At 41.6% G+C, this 23,807-nt stretch overlaps 1 protein-coding gene and 1 non-coding gene across 2 annotated transcripts in view; one reads left to right on the top strand and one right to left on the bottom strand.

Moving 5' to 3' along the window:
- RASA3 (RAS p21 protein activator 3) overlaps nucleotides 1–3,083 on the bottom strand; it is a 120,061-nt gene extending 116,978 nt beyond the window's left edge. The window contains exons 1-2 of the mRNA XM_016151967.2: nucleotides 2,983–3,083; nucleotides 2,218–2,267 (exon numbers count right to left, since the gene is read on the bottom strand). The gene's annotated coding sequence lies outside the window, so the exon portion shown is untranslated. The remainder of the gene's footprint in view (nucleotides 1–2,217; nucleotides 2,268–2,982) is intronic.
- A 1,401-nt stretch (nucleotides 3,084–4,484) lies between these two features.
- Nucleotides 4,485–4,588, top strand: LOC118609458. Its single transcript, XR_004953440.1, has one exon. It is a non-coding gene; the product is annotated as a U6 spliceosomal RNA (small nuclear RNA).
- The last annotated feature ends 19,219 nt before the right edge of the window (nucleotides 4,589–23,807 follow it).

Genomic DNA, 23,807 nt, shown 5'->3' with positions numbered 1-23,807 from the left:
CCTAGGACTTCCCTCAGAGGAGACTGTGGCCATTTACTAAAGTAATTGTACACCTGAAAAAGGGAAACACTTAGGTATTTTGAGGGCTGTTGGTCTCAGGGTCTGAGTTAACATTTGTACCCAGGCACCCAAAGAGTCATCGTGCCCCCCTTAGAGTGGGACTTGTGAGGTCCAGGAAATAAGTGGAGTCTGAGTCCAGGAGTGGCTCACAGTGAGTCCACTGGATCCACTGACCAACCAAGTGATCATTTCCTCTGGGATCCAAGGTAAAGTTGGTATGGACATATGTGACGGTTGTCAGAACAGCCACGTTAGCTCCCTGGTGTGTGAGTTAAGAGCTATCCCAGCAGGGAAGGCCAAGGAGGGTGCCAAGATGGAAAACCAAAAACAATAATACATCCTGGGCAAAAGATCAATACTGTTCTTAAAGACCTAAAGGGTCATTTCATTCGCCGGTCCCATTGTCTATACCAAATAGGTTCTAGAAGATGGCAGTGGACCACCACAAACCCAGTGACACAGTCGCCCCAACTGCAGCTGCAATGCCAGCTACGGTGCCACTGCCAGACCGCATAGGCACCGTCTCAGGTCCATGGAGTATGGCCATACAGATGGCCAAAGCACTCTTCTCCATCTCGAATAAGGAAATCTCACCCCCATCAGGCTTTCCCACCCTCTGATATGATATAGTCCAAAGAGATCTAGACCATCCATATTGATGACATCATTTTAATCAGCTAGTTGAGCAAGAAGTTGGCAGTCATTGGAGATTTCGATAAGATGTGTGTGCTCTGAAATACATGTGCTCCGAGGGGTAAGAAATAAATTTATGAAGATTCAGGGGCTCCCCGTATCAGTGAGGCAAGATGTTTCTGAGCATGGGCCTGTCTCTCTAAGAAGCACGAGGACCTATGCGGCATACTTCCAGGATTACTTTCTTAACAAAATTCAACCACCACAGAACTGTGCAAGCACCTTACTTTCTCAAATTTATGTTCTTCACAAAGGAATTTGTCTAGAAATGTAAAGGAAGTGATATTACATCTGTTTCGAAGCTGAGAAAAGCCACTATGGTATTCTCCAGTCTCTCTCTTTTGCTGTAACAATTGAGAGGTCTCATTTTGAAACTCAGAGATAAGATAAAAGCAGCCTAGATCTTTGAGTCACCACATGGAGGGCAGCCACCTTTGTAAAAGTGAGATATGAGCTTGGAATGATTGGAAATCATTGGCATAGCCCAAGGCTATCCTATCTTCACTAATAAAATACCTTAAAAGAGTTTATATGGATGTCATTTGATTAATATCAATGCACCTGACAATTTGAGTTAATAGCAAAATATAAGCCCAGATACCTAACAGATTTACCTGTTAAATAGATATGTGTAATGCCTTGATTATTTATTATGAAGACCATTTGTTCAAAATGACATTTATTTTTATCATAATAAAGTTTAACTTGTTATTTTTGACCCTAATTAACCAAATGTCAAGATGATTTTTGAAAACACCTCTGAAATCAGCAGTTAACTAGACTCCAAATCTTGTCTTCTTAACTATGACAGGAAGGTATATATTTTTTTCTCCTAAAATCTCTATCAAATTATCCCAGAAGGAATTAAAATAAGAGGGGTACCTGATCCACATCATTTGGGAGGAGGATTTGCCCTCAAGATTATTGTGACACGTGATTCTCACAGCCGAATCAAAACACAGGCCCTAGAAAACCCTATATCTGGCTCACAGATGCCTCCTGTCCCGGGCACCAGACACTGGAGACCCAGCAATAAATGCAGCAACAAGTCCCAAAATGGTCTTCGGCATTGTCATGACCAGGCAAAACAAATCTTATCAGTGGCCAGTAGGAGGTGCTCCTTTTGTAAAACATTAGATTGAGAGAGCCACATTATAGTAAATTTCAAAAGGGCATAAAAGGTACTTGTGAGCCCATCATAAAAGGCAAATATTTTTATTTCCTAGTTTCCTTCAAGGTTTTGTTAATATCGATATACAGTTTTATATAGTGGCCATACGAGTTGTCTGAATGACTATTTACTGTTTAGTGGTACATTTATTTAGCAAACCTTTACTGAACATCTAGCATCTGTCCAGAACCTGCACACTCTGCAGGAATAGCAAAGAAATACAACACACACCCCTTAATCTCAGAATACTGACAAGAGCTGTGTAGGTGCCACTAAATCACTGGAGAGCTTACCTTCTCCACAGCGTTCCCTCTGCCTGCAGTCTGTTCAGTTTGGGATGATCCTGCAAAAAAAAAAAGATAAACAGAAAAGAAAATCCTAGAAGTAGACGTGGTCTCTAAGGTATGGATACAATGCCAGGACTGCATGAAAAACCGAAAGCCCATTTCTGAGGATGTGGTGACTCTGGGAAACTGAAGAGCCACTTTGGATGGCCCCATGGGGGATTGTCCTCATCCCTTCATGTAGCTTGGTTGCCATTACTCCCAGCTTCGGGGGTGTGGGTGGCGCAGAAGAGAGTGAATGGTGGCATCTGGCTGAGGAGGAAATCTGCCAACCTGTGCCTCATGGGGAGGCCCGGTGACCACAGAGCAGCCGAAAGACAAAGCTGAGGCTCAGGAGCAAACGCAGCATTTGCCTGTGCATGTTAGTAAATTTTATTTAACTTCGAGTATAATAAATGATTGACTGGCACGACTTTATTGTATTTATGGTCTATGACAAACCACTTAAATTCTTTTCTATTTCTTCCAAATAATTTGACTCTTTTCCCCAATTATGTGGAAGTGTCCTCATCTGTGAAACAGGGTAACAGTAGTACCTATGTACAGAGCTGCTGTGGGGACAGCAACGAGTTGGTATATGGAATAGCAACTAGGCCAGTCAGTATTGGGCAAATAAGAAAGTCAGTTCTCAGTGGCTTTCATCATTCATTCCCTTAGGGTAAGGGAGGGGCTTTTCTTTCTTACCCTCCTGACCCAGAAAACTGAAATGAATACCTGGTAGATGATGGCTCTCCTGTGACGTATGCAGGGCCTGGAGAAGTCATTGAAGCATAGACAGCAGCTCTGGCTCTGGGATCTCCGGATGTGAGTCTGCGAAGCTTCCCTCACCAGGAAGTCGGTTGCTTCCAGGCTCCCATATGCTCCCAAGCACAGTGACCTCTGGAGCTAGCTGGAGGGAGTTGATCGAAGGCAACAGTGGGCCCATGTTCACACTGAGATCCTTGCTCACTTCTGTGGGAAGAAAATATCCTTCAGAAGACATTATGCACACAAAATCACCAATGTTCACTGATAACCAAAACCCAGAAACCTGCCCTCTGACAGCTAAATGGCTAAACTGCTCAGCAACAGAAGGAGACAAACTACTACCGATCCGCAACGACTTTCTTAAAATGACAAACTGTACAGATAGGGAACAGATAGTGGTCGTCAGGGGTCAGGGGAGGGGGAGGAGGTGTTTGTGACTGTAACAAGGCAGCAAGAGGGACCCTGAGGGATAGAAATGTTGTGTCTTGACAGTTGTGGTGGCTATACAAACCTACCCATGATAGAAGTGCATATTTCTAGACACACACACATACATGTAAAACTGGTGCAATCTGAACAAGGTTGGTGGATCATATCAATGCAATCTCCTAGCTGTGACCTTGTACCACAGTCACCACAGTAATGCAGTCTGTCACCATTTGAGGAAACTGGGTGAAGGGTACCTAGGATCTCTGTATTATGCCTTATAATTGCATGTGAATGCATAATTATTTCAAAATTTAAACAAAAATTTTTTAAAGAACAATATGGTGGTGGATACCAACATCTGCCATTCTTGTTACAGCCCCACCTGGGCCCACATCCTCTCCGTAGGGAGGCTGAAATCTGACTACCCACAGGAAGGGTGTGACCTCATGTTTACTCACCTTGCCCTGCAAGGAAACCGTCCCCTTGTTGTCATGAGAGGAAGGCTGAGGCCAGAGGAAACCTCAAAGTTCTCACTTGCAAACACCCTGCCATCCCCGTTTGACCCCGGGAGACCCAGTCATATCTGAAGACTGCGATTTGCACCTGCAGCTTCACGGAGTCCAAGGGCAAAGCCGGCTCCTACTGCATTCTTTTCTCTTAAGGGTCTTCTTTCCCAAAATCTTCTCAACCTCTCCGGGCCTTATCTCCATTTCCCTTGGGAGCAGCAAGCTTTCAGTAACCCAGTTGCTCTCTTAACTTTAAGATTTGGGGCTACACTAATGGATGGCGAAGTTCTCTTGACAGTCACTCTCAAACTGAAATTGGATAGAGAAGCCTCCCAATTCCAGAACTGCTCAAACTTCTTCTTAAAGGACCCATAAAAGTAAATACATTTAAAGTCATGACCTGATACACTCACACGAATTTTATGAAACAATACTTATCCTGACTAATATAATGTGCTCTATAATTTTATATATTCTATTTTAGCTTTGCATAAACTAATCCGGTTTTTTAATTTAAAAATCCATTTTAGGAGCTTGCTTTGGCAGCACATATACTAAAATTGTAACGATACAGAGAAGATTAGCATGGCCCCCTATGCAAGGATGACACACAAATTTATGAATCGTTCCATATTTAAAAAAAAAAAAATCCACTTCAGGACCCTCAATTAGATAGTAAGCCACTGGTATACTGGAGGTATTGGCTCATGAGCTCCAACAATTAAATTTTCAGGAATTTTGCCCTCTGGTTATTAAATGTAACCATTATTAAAAATTAAATTCTATAGGCTTACAAAATTATATAATTTATAAAATTATATAAATCCAACTCTTGAGTTTGGATGTTTATCATATAGTGGAAATACTATATAATGACCTGCCCTTTGCATCTCTTCCCAATTTGGAATAATTACACCATGGAGATCAGAAAAGGTACACACTCCCCCTCTTTTGTTCCCCAGTCGGTTGTTAAGCATTTACCAGCACATCACTGGTTGTGACCCACAGTTTGAAATGCCCTGTTCTAGTTAATTCCCCTCAGCCATCCCATCTTTGTGTTTAATGTAAAGAGACTGATGGATGGTTATGGGAGAGCCCAGGACACAAGGGTTCAAGCTGGTAGAGGTACCCTCTCTTCTGATTCTGGTCCAGTGCTGTCACCCCCACAAGTTCTGCCTCTTGACCTCACCCTGGAGGTAAGCATTGCCTGCACACAGCTGGGCCACGAGGCTCTGGGACTAGAAGCAGAACTCCTTCCCTCTCTAGGGCTGATCATGCCCTTCTGAGATGTGGATATGGAATGGCGGGAAGCCGGTCCCTACTGCAGGCATATCTGCTCTGCCCACATGTGTCCCAGGACCCATGGCCAGCTGGGTGCTGGTCTTCCTGGTCAAGCAGCCGATATGCATGCAGCCCAGGGTAGGGTGCTGGGAGAGGGGAGGCAGTCATTGAGACCCAGTACCCAGCTTTGGGCAAGTGTGAGATTGTTGCTCTCCGTCATGCTGATACGGCCCTCTCCTCCAGTGTGCTTCTTCATTTGCCCCTTCCAAACTTGTTTGTAACCCATTATTCAGGAAGTAGGGGAAGAGAATTGAGAGTGACTAATAGCATTAGCCCTTAGAACTGTTCCTCCAAGGCTGCCTTTAAATTAGAAAGAGTGTCTGACAGGGAAACTGTATGTAGTTACGTGTTGCCGGACATGATGGACCAGTAATGCCCTTACGATATGTTTAATTACAATATTCCAAAGTGGCTTTTCCCCCCACAAAGTGTTTTTCTCCCATCACCAATTTGAATTGCTATGAAAGCAACGATTAGGGAAATTTAAAAGAATGTACTCCTAGTACCACCTCTCTTACGTGAAAGCTATTTTGGTGTTTCTATACTCGTCTTCAGCAGTCTTGTCCCTGACATTTGATTTTCGCATAGTCGTAACCGAGATACTAGACAGCTAGAGCCCCAAACCGTCCACTTGGAAGCTAATGCATGTCCCTTTCTGCATTTTAACTGAATGAGCATTGAGGCTCTAAGGGTTTGTCCTGGGCGGAACCGCTAAACTGGGCTCAGCTAGTCCCCTTTGCGTATCTGAAGGGGCTGAGGTAAGGGAAGCCACAGTTTCACTCTTCAGTTACAACTCTTTACCCGAATAGGTTTAAATAAAAACAGACGGAATTAGCGGGGCCTCTTTTCCTCTAGAGGAAGAACAGCTGCAAGCTGCAGTGTTCCTCTAATGGCCCCATACAAGAACATCGATGAGCCCCAGCACCCTGAAGTTCTCCAGCCTTTATTGATGCTATTCCCACTCCGACCACCCTAGACACAGCAGCTTCATGAAGCCTCAGAAGAAGGACGCAAAGGTAACTGGAGGACCCACAGGACAGATGGAGCCTCCCGGGCTGAAACACCATGTTTGGGAACTGCGAGTAGCAGGAAGCCATGAGGCTCCCAGCTGGATTATCTTGTGTAATTCTAGCTAAATTCTGGCTCACACAGTCAGAGACTCAGAACATAAAATTTATGGTGATGAATTAACTAACTCCTGGGATGTTACCTGATCCTCTGACCAAGTTACCTTTAAAATAAATATGTAGACTCTTAGGAGACGTCTCAGTCTTACTTCGGTAGATTTTTAAAACATAAATTTGCATTTTATCAGGCTAGAAATTTGGGATGAATTAGAGCACAGTCACTGCAAGCCACTCGGCACAGGAATAAACATCTATTCTTTATTTCTCAGTAAGAGGAATCCCCTGGAACTTGATTCAAGCCCTGTCACTCTTCCGCTCAAACCCTGGATTGGCCTCCCTTCTAAAATCTCAAACCCCTACCATGCAAACAAGACCTGATGTGATCCAGTTGTGCCACCCTCTGCCTTGCCCTCCCACTGCTGTTCTGCTCACCGCTCCAGGCCACTGGCTTCCTCGCTGCTCCTTCGAGCTCTCTCCTGACTCAGGATCTTTCACTTGCCGTTCTCTCTGCTGGAAGGCTCTGTCTCTAGACAGCTGCATGTTTCTCTCTCTTCTTCCTTCGGAACTTTGCTCAAATGATACCTGTCAGAGAGATTTCAAATAACTGCCCTCCCACCCGCATTGATTCTCTATCTCTTCACTCTGCTTTATTTTTCTTCATAACATTTACCACTGCCTGACCTATTATATATGTAATTTGTTGCTTATATTCTGTCTCTCTCAGACTCAGTGGGGTGAAAATATCTAATTTATAACTCACTTTACAATAATAAACAAAACACTAATCTACATGCAGACTGATGATGCTTTTGTAGTTTTTTTCCCCCCTCGAATTTTTGAGAATCTGCTTCATGGATGAATTGGCACATTCAAGTCGTAATAAGAATAATAGTGCTGATGGTGTTGAAAGCTGCCACCTGCCATCTGCTGTGAGCCATGCCATGCTAGAGCGTCCCACTCTCGACCTCACTGGACTCTCACAACAAGCGGTTAAGGTCCTTATGACCCCCACGTTATGTAAGTACAGAACAGAGGTTCGGCGACTTCCCCAAAGCCACTAAGCTAGTGTATGAACTTTTAAATAGGCAGTTCTTCATTATAAAAAGAAAAAAAAAAAAGTCCATTCTTTACTGGGCACCCTTTCTGCTCACTCTGAGAAGCAAAAGTCAGGCTTTTTGAACTTCATATGCTGCAGTTTTTAAACTCTGGTGAATACAAATCTGAAAACAGAAAGGACTGTAACTCAGGGATGATTGGGTGCTGGCCCGGCTTCTGGAGCTAACCAATGTTCTCAATGTTTTTTATGCCATCCCAGAAGGGATTCTCAGCCTGAGCTGAATGACTCACCATAGCTCAGCCAGTCACTTCCTTCCTGCTCTCTGGGGGAGGGCTTCCCGCAGGGGAGACAAGAATTGCCACTCCTACCTCCTCGATACAGTTCCAAAAGCCAGCAAGCAGTCTTCTGTTTGTGTGTGTGGCTTATTTTCTCTGATCTGACCTCCCTTTACACACACATACACATACAGTTTACTTTCACATCCATTTAAATGAGTAACTTAGAAAGAAACTGAAAAAAAAAAAAAGGAAAAGTTATTAGACTCAAATTGAAATTAAAAGATGGGTCAAAATGAGGGTTCAGATCTGTGCCATCATAACTGTTGTCGTTGTAATTGAGGATTTTTTCTAATTTAGCAGCTGTTCTGAACCTGATGACTGATACCTATTTTAAGTGGTGAGTCAAGGATCCCAGAGTTAAAGTTTGATGGGTTTTGTCAGATGTTGAGGAAATGGGAAGCCACCAGCACAATTTCTGAACCACTGACCCAATGGCAATGCCTTGTTGGTAGATTTCCCCAATTCCTTTCCAGCCCTCAATGCTAAATTTAAAAAAAAGACTCAGGGTAGGAAACACATACAGATTTATTTTGTTTTACTTTTAAGTGGATTTAAGGCAGTGAGTTGGAAAAAAGCAAGCAGAAGCAACTGCTCCAGCTCAAAATGAGAATCTAAGATTGACATTTCATCTCTGGCTCTATTCTTGCCTGTTCAGTGTATATTCGAATCGTGTATCTTAATTGTCCAATGAAATAATCAAAAATACAAAAAAAAAATGGTCGTATAGTATTTTGAAATTTCTACTCAAAAGAACAGAATTTGGTTCTTTTTCAAGAAGATCTTATACTTTTATTTCATCTATTTTCATATTTTTTTGTTGTTGTTCTCTAAACTAAATGCCAGCATTTAAACTATATATAGACAGGCACAATTATGTGATTATGAGCATGAGATTCTCTTAAGATAGACTCAGACATTCAAAGGCCTCTGCTCTAACAGAATTTTTTAAAACTCCCAACCATATCCATAATGCCCTTGGAAGCTTGACTTTTCTATGAGACTTTCAGAGCTAATTGGCAAGACCCAGCTTGACCCAGAGCATTGGCAAGAATCACCAGCTATATTTAACTTCCCAGAGCTATACTGAAATGCTTAATTCCTGGCAAAGTTACTGGGATGAGTTACGAGACTATTCAAGATTCTGAGAGGCCCATGTTACCGCTAATCCCAAAGCTAACTTTTCTCCCAGAATACAGGAAGCAATGAGAGTAGCCAAGGTTTCTGATGTTCAGTGTGCAGCAGACACTGTGGTAAGACATTAAGTGCACAAACTCACTGCAATGCTCAGTGAGGCTGGTCGTGAGGTGGAACTTACACGATTTCCATCACGGCCCCAACAGGCTGCTGTGGCACACAAAATTCCATTCGCTGGCCCATGGCAGACCTAGGGGCTCAGGGCCCACGTTGCATCTGCTCTGTTATCTGCAGCTCACGGTCATGCTCACAACAGCCCATAATCATTGTTCTCTGCTGTTTTGGCGAAAGATACCAATCCCTAGACTACACATAATCACATGTAGAAGTCACCAGAAGTCAATAACACATGGGGCAATTTCTCAGGTAGCAGAAAATAACCTATACTATGTGCTTTTTATATCTTAAGTCATCTGCGAAATAATGGGGATATAGCAAAAATTTATAGGGCCACTGTTCTTACTTTTCTCACATTTTCTCCTTCAGAAATAAAAAAGAGATTGCATTTTTAATTACACACCCACTTCAGTAAATTGTCTTATTTTTTTTCTCTGTCCCAATAAAGATATTTCACATATTTTTACCAGGACTGGGCAACACTGACATATCACCGACGAAGCGCAATAAATTAAAAAATGTAATTGAGTAAACGGATACTGATTTCAGAAAATCATCCTTTATTCTCTTTCCTCAGAAAAGTCTGTGCTTACTAGTCTCAGTGTTACTGGAGCAAAGCAAGCATTCTTTTTAATGACACACCTATTGCACTCAAATATTAATTATGCCAATTACAAGTTTCTCTTCATCACGACTGATGGCATAATTTGACTGCAAGTGCTTTGCAGATATATACACCTGGTGTGTCAGTAACTCAATCAACTGTTAGGTTTATTCAGATTTCTGAAGTTGATGATGAGCATGTGCCACCTGCTGGAAATCATGACGATGTCCTCGAGTGAAAAGAGAAGCCCAGAAGGTGGCCCCAGAGCAACCCTGGCAAACTTAGGCTCCTGAGTTGGCAAATCTCCGGCTGAGTCAGGACCCCTCCGTTTGGTCAGACCGCAGCTCCACCACCCAACTGGAGTTATTCCAGATCTTACCCAGTCACTGGGTTATAGGGGTGCTTCAGTTGAGACTTCCATGGGCCTTCATCAGAGTGGTCTGGACCCCAGCACCTCCTAGAGCTGGTTCTCAACTCTCACTCATTCTCAGGCAAGCAAACCAGGCTTGTTCACCCTGTGGCAAAAGGGTTCCCCACAGCAAGAGTGGCAAACCCCAAGATCAGTCTAATTTTCAAGAGTCTGCTTGTGTCCCATTGATCAAACCAAGTCATGTGGCCAAGTCCGCGCTCAGGCACATGGCCGCTGAGCGGTCTGTCACTGTCTCATTGTTTCTTTTAACAAAAAATTTTGCTGTTTCTAAATAATCTTTAAAAGTAACTTGTGAGAAATGGGAAAGGCAAACTAGTGAAACATTCGCCAAATGTCATGTTGACAAGGCTTCTCTAATTCTAGATTCTAGGGGGCCAAGAATCTAGCTGGGCTGCCCAAAACTGTCCTCATTCTAGTATTCAAGGAATCCCTTAGCCCTGAGTGAACTGAGACACTGAGTTACCCCATAATTACCCTGCGAAATTCAAACTATTGTCATCCCATTTTACAGGTGAGGAAATTGTGGCTTGGAGACATGAAGCGATTATCCCAGATGCTCTTGTAAGTAAGTAGCAGGACTGAGGTCTGAGCTTGAGCAGTCCAAAATCAGAGGCATGTTTAACATTTAGGTAATTGCTGTTGCCCCGTCCTATTCACTCACTTCATTTAAAATAATGACTGCCAATTACTTTGATCTGCATTAAAAAATAAAACTAAAATTTATCTTCCAAGACAAAGGTCTGCCATATTTAAGAATAGTCCAAAGAATGCCACTGTTTCTGAAGAAGTATAAAAATGTTCTGGAGGATATCATCATTGCATCAGCAGGTAGTCTTCTGATAAACTATTGGTGCAGTGTTAGCAAAAATGATTATGTTGTCCTTCATTAAGGTCCATGTCCAGTACTGTACTTTGTGTGATAATTGCTGACTAAACATGCAGGCACTGTTTTAAGTACTTAGCATGTAGTAATTCACTCAATTCTTCCATAATCCATAAAATAGATGGTATCGTTAGCATTCTTTTTCTTTCTTTTTTTTTTTTTTTTACAAAGTTTAAGTGTCTTGCCAAAGATGGCATAGCAAGTAAGTAGTAGAACCATGATTTGAATTTGTCCCTTGTCCCAAGTACATGCTTAATCACCACACACAGGGGATCCTCTACTTAGGCATAAAGGTCCAAGATAGATCCCAGGCCCCTGTACACAGGCTCTTTCCACCAAGCTGCAGTGTATCCTATGCTTGAAAGAACCACCCTCATTTGGCTACATAAGTTCTCATTGGTCGATTGAAAACCAAGTGACCTACCACTTCCCACCAGGTATTCTTTTGATGGAGATATGACAGTTTAATGGCCAGCCTGGTCCCTGCCCAAGGAAAGGGTGAAGGAGGCAAATTCATGATCTGAAAGAGTAAATCTAGAAATGGGACATGTCTCTTCCACTCCCGTTTCTCTGGCAAGGAGTTAACCAGTGACCACTGCCAGCTGCAAGTGGGAAACACAGACACATTTAGCCATATGCCCCAGAAGAGAGAATGGGTTTTGGTGGACAACTTGCAGACTTCCCCACAGAGCTTGTTGTAACATGAACGTGCATTTCCTGGTGTCATGCATCCTTTCATAGTTTTAAAGTCAATGTATTTTTTTTACTGTGAAAAGTCTATTGATCTTTAGGGTTCATTTTTCTACCGAGTCTGTGGTCTTTTGTACTGGTTTGTTGGTACTCCTTATTTGTTAAAGAAATTAACTTTTTATCTATGATTGTAGTTTGCAAATATGCCATTTCACTTATTTTGTCTTCGGACTGTGTTTACATTGTTTTTTTTGTTGACGATATATCCTATTTTTATGTTATCAAATTTATTTATCTTCTATCTTCATTTTATTTTTGTTTATTTTAAAATTATATTTATTAATCTCTTCTGGAGTTTTGTATCATACTTAGAAAGACCCTTCTCTCTCATCTTATTTTTAAGTGCTCGTATTTTCATTTATTACTTTCATGCTTTAAATTTCTCTAGTTAAATTTTGGTTAATCTAGAACTTATTTTAGTATAAGGTATGAGGTATGGATTGAATTTAATTTTTAAGATGGTTATTTAGTTGTCTCAAGACCACATGTGAATTAATCCTCTCCCTAATGATTTGAAATGTCATTTCATCACTAGTTTCCTGTATAAACTTGAGTATATGTCTCATTTGTTCATTGATCTATTTCTCTACCAGCCCTACCCTCACCACCAGAAGTCCTTTTTCTCAGACATTTTTCTAACTATTTTTGATTCTATATCTTGTACAGTTAAAAAATAACTCAGGTTGTTTTTTTCAGGATCATTTGCCCAGCTGGCATGGCTTTGCTCATCATTTCATTGTAAACCTTCTGAACCCTTCTGTTTTAGGCATGTTCTTGCACAGAGCATAAAGCTGGGATTTCTTTTGTGATTCAACCTGGTTTTTAATAGGTGAGTTGTGCTTATTTATGGGTATTCGTTAATAGGAAGGACACAACTGGCCTTAATTTTATCATCATATTTCACGTTATAGTTTCTAGTTATAATTGCTCTCCTTAAAAAAAAAAAATTCACAGTGTCCTTTCATTTGCTGTGTGTTTCTTAGTTTGGAAGGGTGACATTTATGTTCAGGGAGATATTTGGTCACAGTTTTTAACTCCTTCATAACACAGTCTTCTACTTTTCAGATATGTGTTTTACTTGTTTCTTTCCCTTTATTTTATACTATGTATTCTTTATCTTTGTATAGATCCTGTGCTGGTTTCTTTCTGATTGTGACTCATCTTGGACTGCAGTGAGTCCTCCCTGATCAGCTATTTATAGGAGGTTTCATTGGGAAGCCCAGGGCCCTGTCCTGCTCGCACAACTCCTCTCAAGATCAGGGTGGGCATGAGAGATGTCTCCCCCCGCCCACAGGTGCGTGTGGAGCATTCACTGTGGTACCCACAGGCGCATCTTATCCAGTGGCTCTATCACTACTTTCATGCCAAGTGTCTTCTGAAATGTTGCTCACAGATCTGTAGCCAGTGTGCTTTAGATCCTCACAAGTGATCCTAGTCTTTTCTTCCTGGAACTTTCAGATAGTTCCTCATTCGTACACTTTGAGAGTCCCTCTGGCCGGGTCTCCATATGCTCACTACCTTCCAACACCCTCAGCCCTGGGTGGGATCGTCTCATGAGTCACATCTTCCTTACATTCTGGGAAATTTTCCTCTACTATGTCTTAGTAATTATTCACCCTTATTTTTTCTTCTTTACTCTGAAACGCCTAGTGGTCAGACATTTTACTCCCCAGCCAATCATCTATGCCTCTCCTCTCTCCTCACATATTTCTCCATTTCTCCATTTTTTGGAGATATGTTCTGAAGATTCTCTTGGCTCCAGCTTCCATCTATTCTGTGGGATTTTAAGTTCAACAATCATATTTTTAATTTCTTTCCTGTTCTCTGCCTGTTCATAAATAGCATCCTGTTCTTACCTAATGGATATGCAATATTTCGTGAATCTCTCTAAGGACAATAATTAAACTTTTAATTGAATTTTCTTTTGTTTTCCAACTTAGCTATTTTCTCCGAGGTCAGTTGTCTTTGTGTATCTCATTACTCTCCTCTATGTTGCTGATTTTCTTCTGAAAGTCTGAGGATATTTGAATGTTCATGTAGGTTAAGAATCCATTGCTCATTCTGATGAGCTGCTGTGGGTTTTCCATGGACTTCTCTGAATGAAAAAGGGAAGCTGCGAGCTCTGTGTCCACAGATGGGGTTTGTTGGCTGAACTTTATTTAGGACAGATGGATGAGAAGCTGGCAGAAGGCTGGCAATTGCCCTTCCTCTCCACCCCTGGATATAACCCAACCCAAGCCAGAATAAGGAAGATTTAATTCTAGGGCCCCAGACCCATTCTACAAGTTGTAGCCCAACCCAGGCTGACTTAAGATCTTTAAGAAGCACTCTCCCGTGTCTGCCCGCTGGGAACCCGCCCTCTGTGAGTGAGGGGAGAGGCAGAAGGAGGCAGAAGGGTAGTTGCTGGAAGTGTGGTCACAGGCAATTACACCCCAGTTACACCCCAATTACACCCAGATCTCAATGCCTCTTTAGGGTTCCTTCAGCAGTATAACACCAGCCTCCACTGTCACCCCCTTCTGCCCTTTCCACTTTCCAACACCTTCCATCCTCTTTCTACCTTCAGAAATTATTTGCCACCCTATTTCCTATTCTCTTTGCCATTATAGGTTTATTTTCCTTGCACCTGTTTTCTTCCAGTCCAGTGGAGCCTAAGGAGGGAGGAAGCTGTGCATGCTCTCAGTGCACTCAGCAGCCTACCGTATCACACTCGCTTGAGTTTAGAACAGATGCCCTAGTCCACGGCTTTGTGGGTATTCTGCCACTTCAAGAAACCTCTTAGTTTATAGTATTTCCAGAGGGCTTCTTAAAATACAAAATGAAAATTCGACTTACCACTCTTCTAAGAGTTTGAGTCATGCTGAGATTAGAGAGTAAGTTACTGTCTTTAGTCATGCTCTTGTAAATGATACCCTGTAGTAGGTTATCTTCTTAAAGAACCAAAAAAAAAAAAAATTAAAATTGCAAGAAGAAAACGACTAGGGTCTTTTCAAACAAATCTTTGTGGGCCTGTGCAGGTAGGTGCTCTGAACTTAAGCTTCTTTAGCTTCAGAGTAAATCTGCATTTTTCCTACAGAGGAGGCAGTGGAGCAGGAACAGGTGAGAGAGCCTGGGAAGCAGCAAGGGGAGGTTGGGTGGGATGAGCATAATAGGAATCTTCGGGTTTGGCAGTGAGCAAGCAAGATTTGGACATCTTTATTAGTGTGGTCTCCATAAAGAACTGAGGCCAAGAACTTGATTTGAAGGAGTCCAGTGAGTGCTGGTTATGGGGAAGCTCACACAGTGGAGGAAACAGCTTGTGGCAGCAGATGAACTAGGGGAAAAAATGAGGGACCCAGCAGCTCCCAGTCAGCCATGTTTCCCCCTCTCCCCCCTCACCTTCCCAGATCCAAGGTGTTAGTGACACTCAGAAATGAAAACCCTTTGCCTGTAATCTCATTACCTCAAGGAAAGCAACCACTTGTCCTCAACTAAAGACCTGGTGAAACCTTTAAACTTTTATGCCCTTGAAACCAAGGTATCTATTATGTCATCTACAGAAGAAGGTGAATTACCACCACTGAAACACCTCAGGTCTATTTCACCAAGACATCTCTAACGCAAAGATCTAAGCAGAGGGAGATGTCATTGAACCAAGAATCAGAACACCTGGTTCCAGCTCTCTTTCCACCCTAGCCGGGCCTATCTTGTAAGGTTGAAATGATTATTACTACTACTTGCTAGATCTGAGTGTCGTTTTGGCAATAATAATTTTTATTTTCCAAAATTAAGTATCTCAAGAGTGTTTCTGGCCAAGAATAAGATGACTACAGAACATTTTTCTGACATTTAAAATTCAACTTTGTACTGGGAGGAATAGCTTTAAAAAGTCATCAACTTATTATTAATGAAGTAATGATTAATAGGAGAGAGTGTAAAAAGCCTTTGGAAGAAGACTAGAGTCCTATTTTTAAAACAAATACAACTGTTTTAACCAATATAACTATGTAACTATCAACCAATACGATTGGATTTCTATCTGAGGCACTCACTGTATTTTCCATTTTTTAACTTAGCAATGACTGTCCATTATTGAGGCTTAACAGAGAACTCTTATTCCAGAAAGCTCAAAGCACTTTAAAACTCCTTCAAGTGGCAACATGAACCTAAAGATCTTGCAAATAGTTCTTAGTTTTTCTAGGGGAGAAATATAAATAAAGAAGGTCAGTCAACTATAAATTCACAGACTTTTCTATTGAAGAAGCTAAGTCACCTCTCTATATTTTCCTGGGAGGACAACTATCACCAATGTCTAACACTAGGTAGAAACAGAAATTACTTTATCGTGTGGTTTTAGATTCTTCAGGGTAGCCTGCCCACTCTGAACAGCTCAAGACAGAAGAGGAATTTACCAGAAGATTCTAGAGTCTGTCATAAGGCTCAAAAAAACTGGGCTTGCAGATCTAAACCTGTGCCTTGTCTCTCAGGGTTTTATGGGTCTCAGTGTGAGCACGTGCTGAGACTAGCCAAATTAAAATACCAATTTCAATTTCAAAAGAGACCATTTTATTGATCCAATCAACTAGGGTCCTGGCCGAGGGGAAGGATGGGGGCATCACATGCTAAGAACATGGCAGCTAGGGGCAGGCCTAGGGAGCTGGAGGGTCATCGTTGCTGGGAAGACACACCAGATGGTGCCTGCAACACCCATTTATAATAAGAATGTAATTGGAAGAGAGCAGAGATGATGAGATCTCTCCACGGATTTGGGGAAGGCATAAGAACAGAAGTTAAGAAGCCCATATCCAACACTTCCAGGACTGAGGGACCCTGTTTCTTCAAGCAGTTTCTGTCAACAGTTTCCTTATAAAAATATGAGACTGAACTAGGAATAACAATCTATCTATGCTTCTTGAGCATTTTTTTCTTGCTTCCACATTGTTCACATGATCAACCTCTTCCACTGATAGTTCTTCCATACTGTCAGGGGTGAATTCCAAATGGCTATGTTGGGGAAGGGGGATGGAGGATAGCACTTAGAGGGAATTACCAGGACCAAGAGGGTTCATCAGCATCTTCTGGGGAGAGGGTTGGGTACAGTATTTGAACCCTACCCACCAGATGCTAATTCCCATGGAATCCTCTTCTTCTTACCTATCGCTCCCTCTTGAGAGTCACTGTTCTAAGAAATGCTTATTCAACATATAAGGAATAATTAAAGGAATTTAAAAAGCTTAGCTTAATGAAGGGATAAATAGGGGAAGTGGATACACATTACAGCCACTTCAAATACTGAAAGGGCTGCCATGTACAGAAGGACATCCATTTCTTCAGTGTGATTGCAATTGGCAGAATTAGAATCAAAAGGTAAAGGTTACGAAAAGGCAAATTTCAGATCACTCCAATTATTTTCCCTGAATTCACATTGTTCCAGATTAAATGTGCTTCTTCTAGCATGCATTCCCCATCCCTGTGATTATTCATGTATCAAAAATCTACAAATAAAAGAAGATTAAAGTAGAGGACACCGGGTTCCTCCCTCGTTCAATCCTGAGATTTGGGAAGCATTTTTGTTTCATAGTGTTTCTACATGTGGTCTTATTCACCTCTTGCAGCAAGTCTAAGGTAACCTGTCCCTGTGCCTCACTTACAGGGCACTGAGGTTCAGAAGGAGAGTAGCATGCCCCAAAACAGCATCAAGATGGTAGAGCTGGGATTCAACTCTGTCTTAAACTCCTAGCCCCGGACCTCTGCCACTCGTCCTGCTTCTAGAACAAGAGTTCTTAATTGCCACTCCTTAGCATACACTTTGTTTTTATATATACCTTCTGATAGAAAGGGTTCTGAGTGTCAATAAGAAAATAATTGATTATTTGGATCCTTAATCTATTTGTCTCACTGGTTTTGGTAAACTTGGCCCAAACTTCCAAACGCACAGTTCGAACAAGTTATAACTCTGTCCATGATTTTCTGTGAATTTCCGATCTTCCTAACTCCAGGGCCCTTGTCTCTGCTGCTGTGTCCATAAATCTTTCCTCAGTTTGGTCTTGAACTAGCAGACACACAGTGCAATTCCCCATAAGAAAACCCACCTTCAATTTAGCTTTGAGAGCTTAGTAATTTTACTGAGGACTTGATACATATGGGGAGGAATTACACTCCACACCACACACTGTCTGCCGGCTTCCTGGCTTGCTCCTCATGTCCTCCATCTTTCTTAACCTGACTCATCCTCATGGCCTCTTCACACGCACAGACCCTAGAAAGGTACAAACGGCCTTTCACTCTGCCTTTCTCATAGGTACAGACTGTTCAGTACAGTCTGCCCTCCCTGCCTGTCTGGAATTAATAATAATAATAATAATAATAATAATAATAATTAATAATAGTCTTCATGTCGCCACAACTCTCTCTGTTCTGATTCCACAAATCTCCCTCAAAATTAACCTAGTTACCATGCCTGAAGTTTCACAATTAGACAAAACAGTGGTTCTCAACAGAGGGCCATTTAGCCTCAGCTCTCCCCAGGGGACAGTTGGGAACATCTGGAGACATTTTTGGTTGTCACTTTGAGACAGAGGGGTTACTACTGGCATCGAGTGGGTAGAGGCCAGAAGTGCTGCTTGACATCCTACATTGACAGGACAGAAAATCGTTAAGCCACAAAGACCCGTTCAGCCCAAAATGTCAATAGTGCTGAGGTTAAGAATCCCTGAATTAAACCATTTTTCTAGTTGCCTTGCTTGAAGTTTTTCCAATTAGGCAATAAGCAATCTTATTAAAGTGTGGAAAGGGGTGGGGAGCATAACTCTAATCAGATTACTCTCCACTCAGAACACTAAGAGGAAGTCACTGTCTCTAAAATAAAGGGAATTCGGATAGGCAAATCTGGGGGAAGGAAAGGAAGAGGGGGTGGAGGGGGTTGTGGTGGTCATGAGGCATTTTAAGATGATACAGACCAAGGCACTACAGTGACTAGTTTTGCCAGAGAGAAGGCTCCATAGTCATCAAGCTGCATCGAAATGAAGCCTCCTCTTTACAGACTCCTCGGGGCACTTAAATATGTGCCAGGAGACCAGCATCCCCCACAGTGGTGAGCCACACGTGAGACATGAAACCACGGCAGTGATTCCTGTCCAGAATTGCTATCTCACTAGAAGGTTATCTAGGTGAATTACACTATTCTCACATTTCATTTTCCTTCCAAATTGGAGGAGAGGGTGTAGTTTGTTTTTCAGTTTCATTTTCTTCTTTTTTCTTGAAAGGAAGGACATATTGCCAAAAATACCCATGAACTGCTTCCTTGTTTTTATGATGGAGAAAATGGTTTATTTATTTTACAGTTACATCCGCATTAAAATGGCAGCAAGGGATAGTAGGGTGGAGAGCCTGGGGCCCTGTTCCTCCCTGGGCTCCTGAAGTGTTCATGGGCATCTGGAGGGTCTCCCGGACATGACTCCCCCGGGGATCAGAACACACACACATCCTGTTTAGTTTGTGCCCCCTGAAGAGTCCAAACTTCAAGGGCTATTGAGACCGTGTCGGCAGCCACACCAGTGTCCAATCAAAGGCAGCTCTCAGCAGCCTTCCTGGCAGGCAGTGCCTGTTGGTTCTTCTCCAGGGACTGGCTTGCTTTGCCAGTTCCAGCCAGCACCCGCATCTCTGCTCCCTCACCCCCAGGGAGCAACCCTCCGATGCAGATGACATGAGCTTTGTCAAAGGCTAAACTCGAGGACCAATAAGTAGTAACAAAAAATAGCTGCTTTAAAATAGCTCTGAAGGTCTCAGTGCCTCCTCCAGCCAGATTGAAAAAGTAATTGGGGTAGAGACCCTGGCAGGATAAGGTGCTGTAGCAAATATGAGAGGCTTTCAGTGAGGGAAAGAGCTCCCCAGCTCTGCATTCATTCCGATCGTGGTGGGTCCTACACACTTGCCTTGTCTCCACAGTGGGAGCTGGGAGCTCTTGGCACCACTGCCTTTGGGGTCAGCTTTACTGAGTCTTTCCAGTGAAAACAGACTGAAAATTCAATCAGCTCTCCACTCAGCCTGGCTTGGAAGAGGGAGAAAGGCAAAAGAAGAAATAGCATCCATTGGATCTTTTCCAATGTTCTTCCCAGTGGTCCTGAACCTTTCACAGTGTTTAGTACTTTCTCAACACGTGGTCTCCCCTCTGCAGATGCCCTACAACAGTCAGATACCATGAAAACGTATGGGGCTGATTAAGCAAAGACTCAATCACTGGCGACATGACCAGAAAATGTGAGGACCCAGGAATGTACTGTTTAGACATCAGAGGCCAAGGAGATTCTTGTTTGCTTTACAAGAGAATCTGTCTTATGAAGAGGGTGGAGGGGTGAGGGGGGCGGTGTTATGTGTCAGTTGAATTCTCTAAGCTCAGTGGATAAGAGAAGTGGTATCAAGGAGAAGGGGATGGGTTACAAATCATGTGATGGAGGCCCAATTTGCACATCAAATAGATTTTTCAAAAATTAACCACACAAATATGATAAAATCTATTTTCAAAATTAAAAAATCTTTTCATCTCACCTATAACAAATTAACTTTTCTTGGATGTCTTCTAGGCTCCGTGAACACTCCTGATTCTTACATATTGGAAGAGGATCAATTTTGTATTTGCTTTATTGGGTTTATAATCTTTCCAATCATAATAGTATCAGCTGCACTATATCCTGTCACGTTAATATATACAGGGACCTTCTACCGCAGTGGATAATGCAGGCCCAGCTCTCCACTAACGGTAACTAAGTAACATGGAAATTCATCGTTTGTGTATATAGCTTCTTCTCTTTTGTGAATTAATTCCCTACAACTATTCCCAGAGTAGGATTACTAGACCTCAATGAATCTTTTCAGGACTACTATTCTTGAGAAGAGATTGCATAACTAAGGCTACAGTTAACACCATCATTACTAATTACTGGCAGCTAGAATTCCTTATGCTCAAACATTCAACAAATATATCCAATTTATACTAAAAGCGCCTCTCGGAGGTCACAGGGACATCCTTGTCTTATTCTTGACCTTAGAACTGCGTTACTTTATCTCCAAATATATGGGATTCCGAGTTATCTTTTGTTGTTAATTCCTAGCTCGGTCCCACTGCCAACACTATCTGTGTAATTGCAGTCCTTTGAAACTTAAAAGGCTTTTTTATAGCTCAGCATATGGTCAAATTTTGCAAATTTTATAAATGTTCCTCCTGTATTGAAAATGTTTGTGGTTTTCTGTACCTCGTCGATATTTTCAATTTTATCTCCCCCCACCCCCTCTCTTAAAACACAGTAAATGTAGTTAGTTGCCCTATAATCTGTGTCTTGTGATTTCAGTGTCTGTTATGTCTGGGAGTTTGTTCTGAGGTTTCTGCTGTTTCTAGGCATGGTTGCCCAGAACCAGCAAGATGCTCACGCCTTGGAGACATTGGGAAAGTCTGAGGCCTTTGAAGAGAGAGCATAATTTTTTCTGGGCATCTTGGGACATTGTCAATCTAGGGCTACTTTCACCAGTCTCACTATTTGAGGGTGTTTTGGCTGCCTAGGCAATGTGGATATGGGCTGCGGGAACTCTTACCCATTTTGCCCCTGCTTTGCAGTAACCTGGCAGTTGCCTTTGGAGGGAAAGGATCATTTCTGATTCACTATTTCTTGAGCATGCAGCCTTTGTCTCTTAGTCTCCCCACCCGTTTCTCTCACTGCAAAGACCTCAACTTTTCAGGATGAGCCCCCAGGAAGAACTCTGCCCTCAATCCACGAATTTTGTTTGACCATAGCCTGAAAATTCCTGACACCTCTGTCAGCTAACCGATGCATTTAAAACAATGACCAGGATTTTCAGCTGTTTTCAGGGGAAGGAGACTAGCCTGGCCCACCCTCACTGGAAGCAGGCATCTGGGTTCTTTATTGAAGGTTCTTGATCGACCCACACTCAACAGAGGGCACTGGAGGCATAATCATTTGTCCTGTCACTCAGTATTTGTGAGCACATTTGCCCTCCCAAAGCTGAATGAGACAGTTTGAGTTTATTTTTAAACTTCTCTGTCCTGTAGAGTAAGAATGAAGTCTGTTGCTTTGTTTTCATCTCAGTGCTCTTGTGGGAGGGCAGAGGAACATGAAAACCAAAGCTCGAACTTAGAGTTATGGGCATGTAAAAAGAATCATGAATATTAAGGATTTAATTAATATATATTAGATCACAAAGGTTTTAAAACATATATTATATACAATATAATAATCAATTCTACGTAATAGCCTTCAAATATTCAGGGTACTTATCACTTGGTAACATTACAAAGCATTTCTGATAAATTCAATATTCAAGTCAATATTGGACTAAAACAATGGTTAAGGCTGGAGCTGAACACACAGTTATTAGCTGAATAATCGAATCAAAAATAGGCTTTAGTGTTTATTTTCTGCAGGGGATGAGTAGACACAGTGCACAGTGTACTATAAAACATTCAAACCTAGTCTAATATATATATATATAAATTCTCTACTTAACAATTCACAAATGTAAAGTGGTATCATCACCTGGAACAAGAAAAAGAACATAGTGGGAACTGACATTGATGCTTAATGTTAATTAAACTCTAGACTTTCCAATTTTCTATTTTTATGAGTAATTCTTTGATGTGCATAAGTCATTGTCACTTTTTCAGATTATTTCTTCAGGATAGAGTCCAAGGAACTACCGATTAACTGACTTTTCTGGTCTGATCTTGTTAAGAACATGTTAAGAACTGAAACTTAGTTTGAGCCTGGGTGGGTGAGTGCACTGAAATCCAGACCATGCAGTTAGTTAATGATGATCTTTCGGGTTCGTGGAGGGGCATGTATGATTTTTCCAGATCCTTTGTGTGGAGCCCTACCACCAAGTCAAATCAAACAGTAAATATTAATTGAGCGATTAGTCAGTTAAGAATAAACATAGATAAGTGAGTGGTAGGTATATAGCTAAAACTCTTCCTTGAGGTCACTTATGGACAGGGGGCATCAATAACAATGTACATATCAAAACTCTCATTATTTTTTTTTTATTTTTAAGCATCGTTTATTCTGTCCAGTTTCTACTTTGCCCTCAATCCACGATCTATCCACGTGAGTGTAAGAAAACTGGACAGAATGCTGCCTCTACCCCTCAGTTGACTGGCAGCAACTCTGAGCATTGACAGAAATTTCTCAGCATGCGTAGCAGACAGGCTTCAGGAAAAGGGAAAGACAAGAATCATCTGGAAAATGATTTTTGTCACAGTCTGAAAAAAAAATCAGCCTATCAGTTGAGGGATCATTCATTAACTTCAATACCATTGTTTCCATCATCATTAATAGCAGATATTTATTGAGCACCTACTGAATATTGGGCTTTAGCAATCACCAAAGGAATTAATTATTTCAGAAATTAATTAATTCAAAATTCCTCTGAATGCAAAGTGTAGATTTTCCAGGCTAAGGAATCTTAACAAAGCTTTGTGTCTTAAAATGCTGGCTGTGTTTTTTAGGTAGTAATTCTTACATCTATCTTCTACAGTATATGAATAGTTTTCTAAAGTTAATACCTGCAAACAATTCTGGACTGAAATAAACTCATTCTTTGAAAAACCCAGACAACTTTTTAACTATCAGTACATCAACAATTTTACCAGTCTGCAAAGTTTTCTGCCAAACTTTTAAAGATCATTAGAACCAGCTAAGTACAGCGTAAGTCAGATGCCTAAAGCAGGACAGGGGAGAATCATATTTTGATTTTATTCACATCTTATTTTTCCCAAGTTTGACTCAATTTAAGCTTGGTTAATTCTTTTTCAGACTGACAGCCACTGAATTATGCAAATAGGCAGAACCCAATTCTTCATAGAATGCCCCGTTTCCATTCTTTATTTACACATTGCGGAACAACGAGTTCCCATTTACAAATTCTGTGCTACAACATTCTCTGTAATGGCTATTATAAAGTAAAGAAGACTAGAATTCTGAAATGAAAATAATATCGCTATTTTGTCATTAACCAATTCCACTAATCG

This window comes from Rousettus aegyptiacus, unplaced genomic scaffold (assembly GCF_014176215.1).
Source record: "Rousettus aegyptiacus isolate mRouAeg1 unplaced genomic scaffold, mRouAeg1.p scaffold_m13_p_11, whole genome shotgun sequence".
NCBI classification, from domain to species: Eukaryota; Metazoa; Chordata; class Mammalia; order Chiroptera; family Pteropodidae; genus Rousettus; species Rousettus aegyptiacus.
Note: the sequence above shows the minus strand (reverse complement) of the source record. Positions and strands in the feature narration are given on the sequence as shown.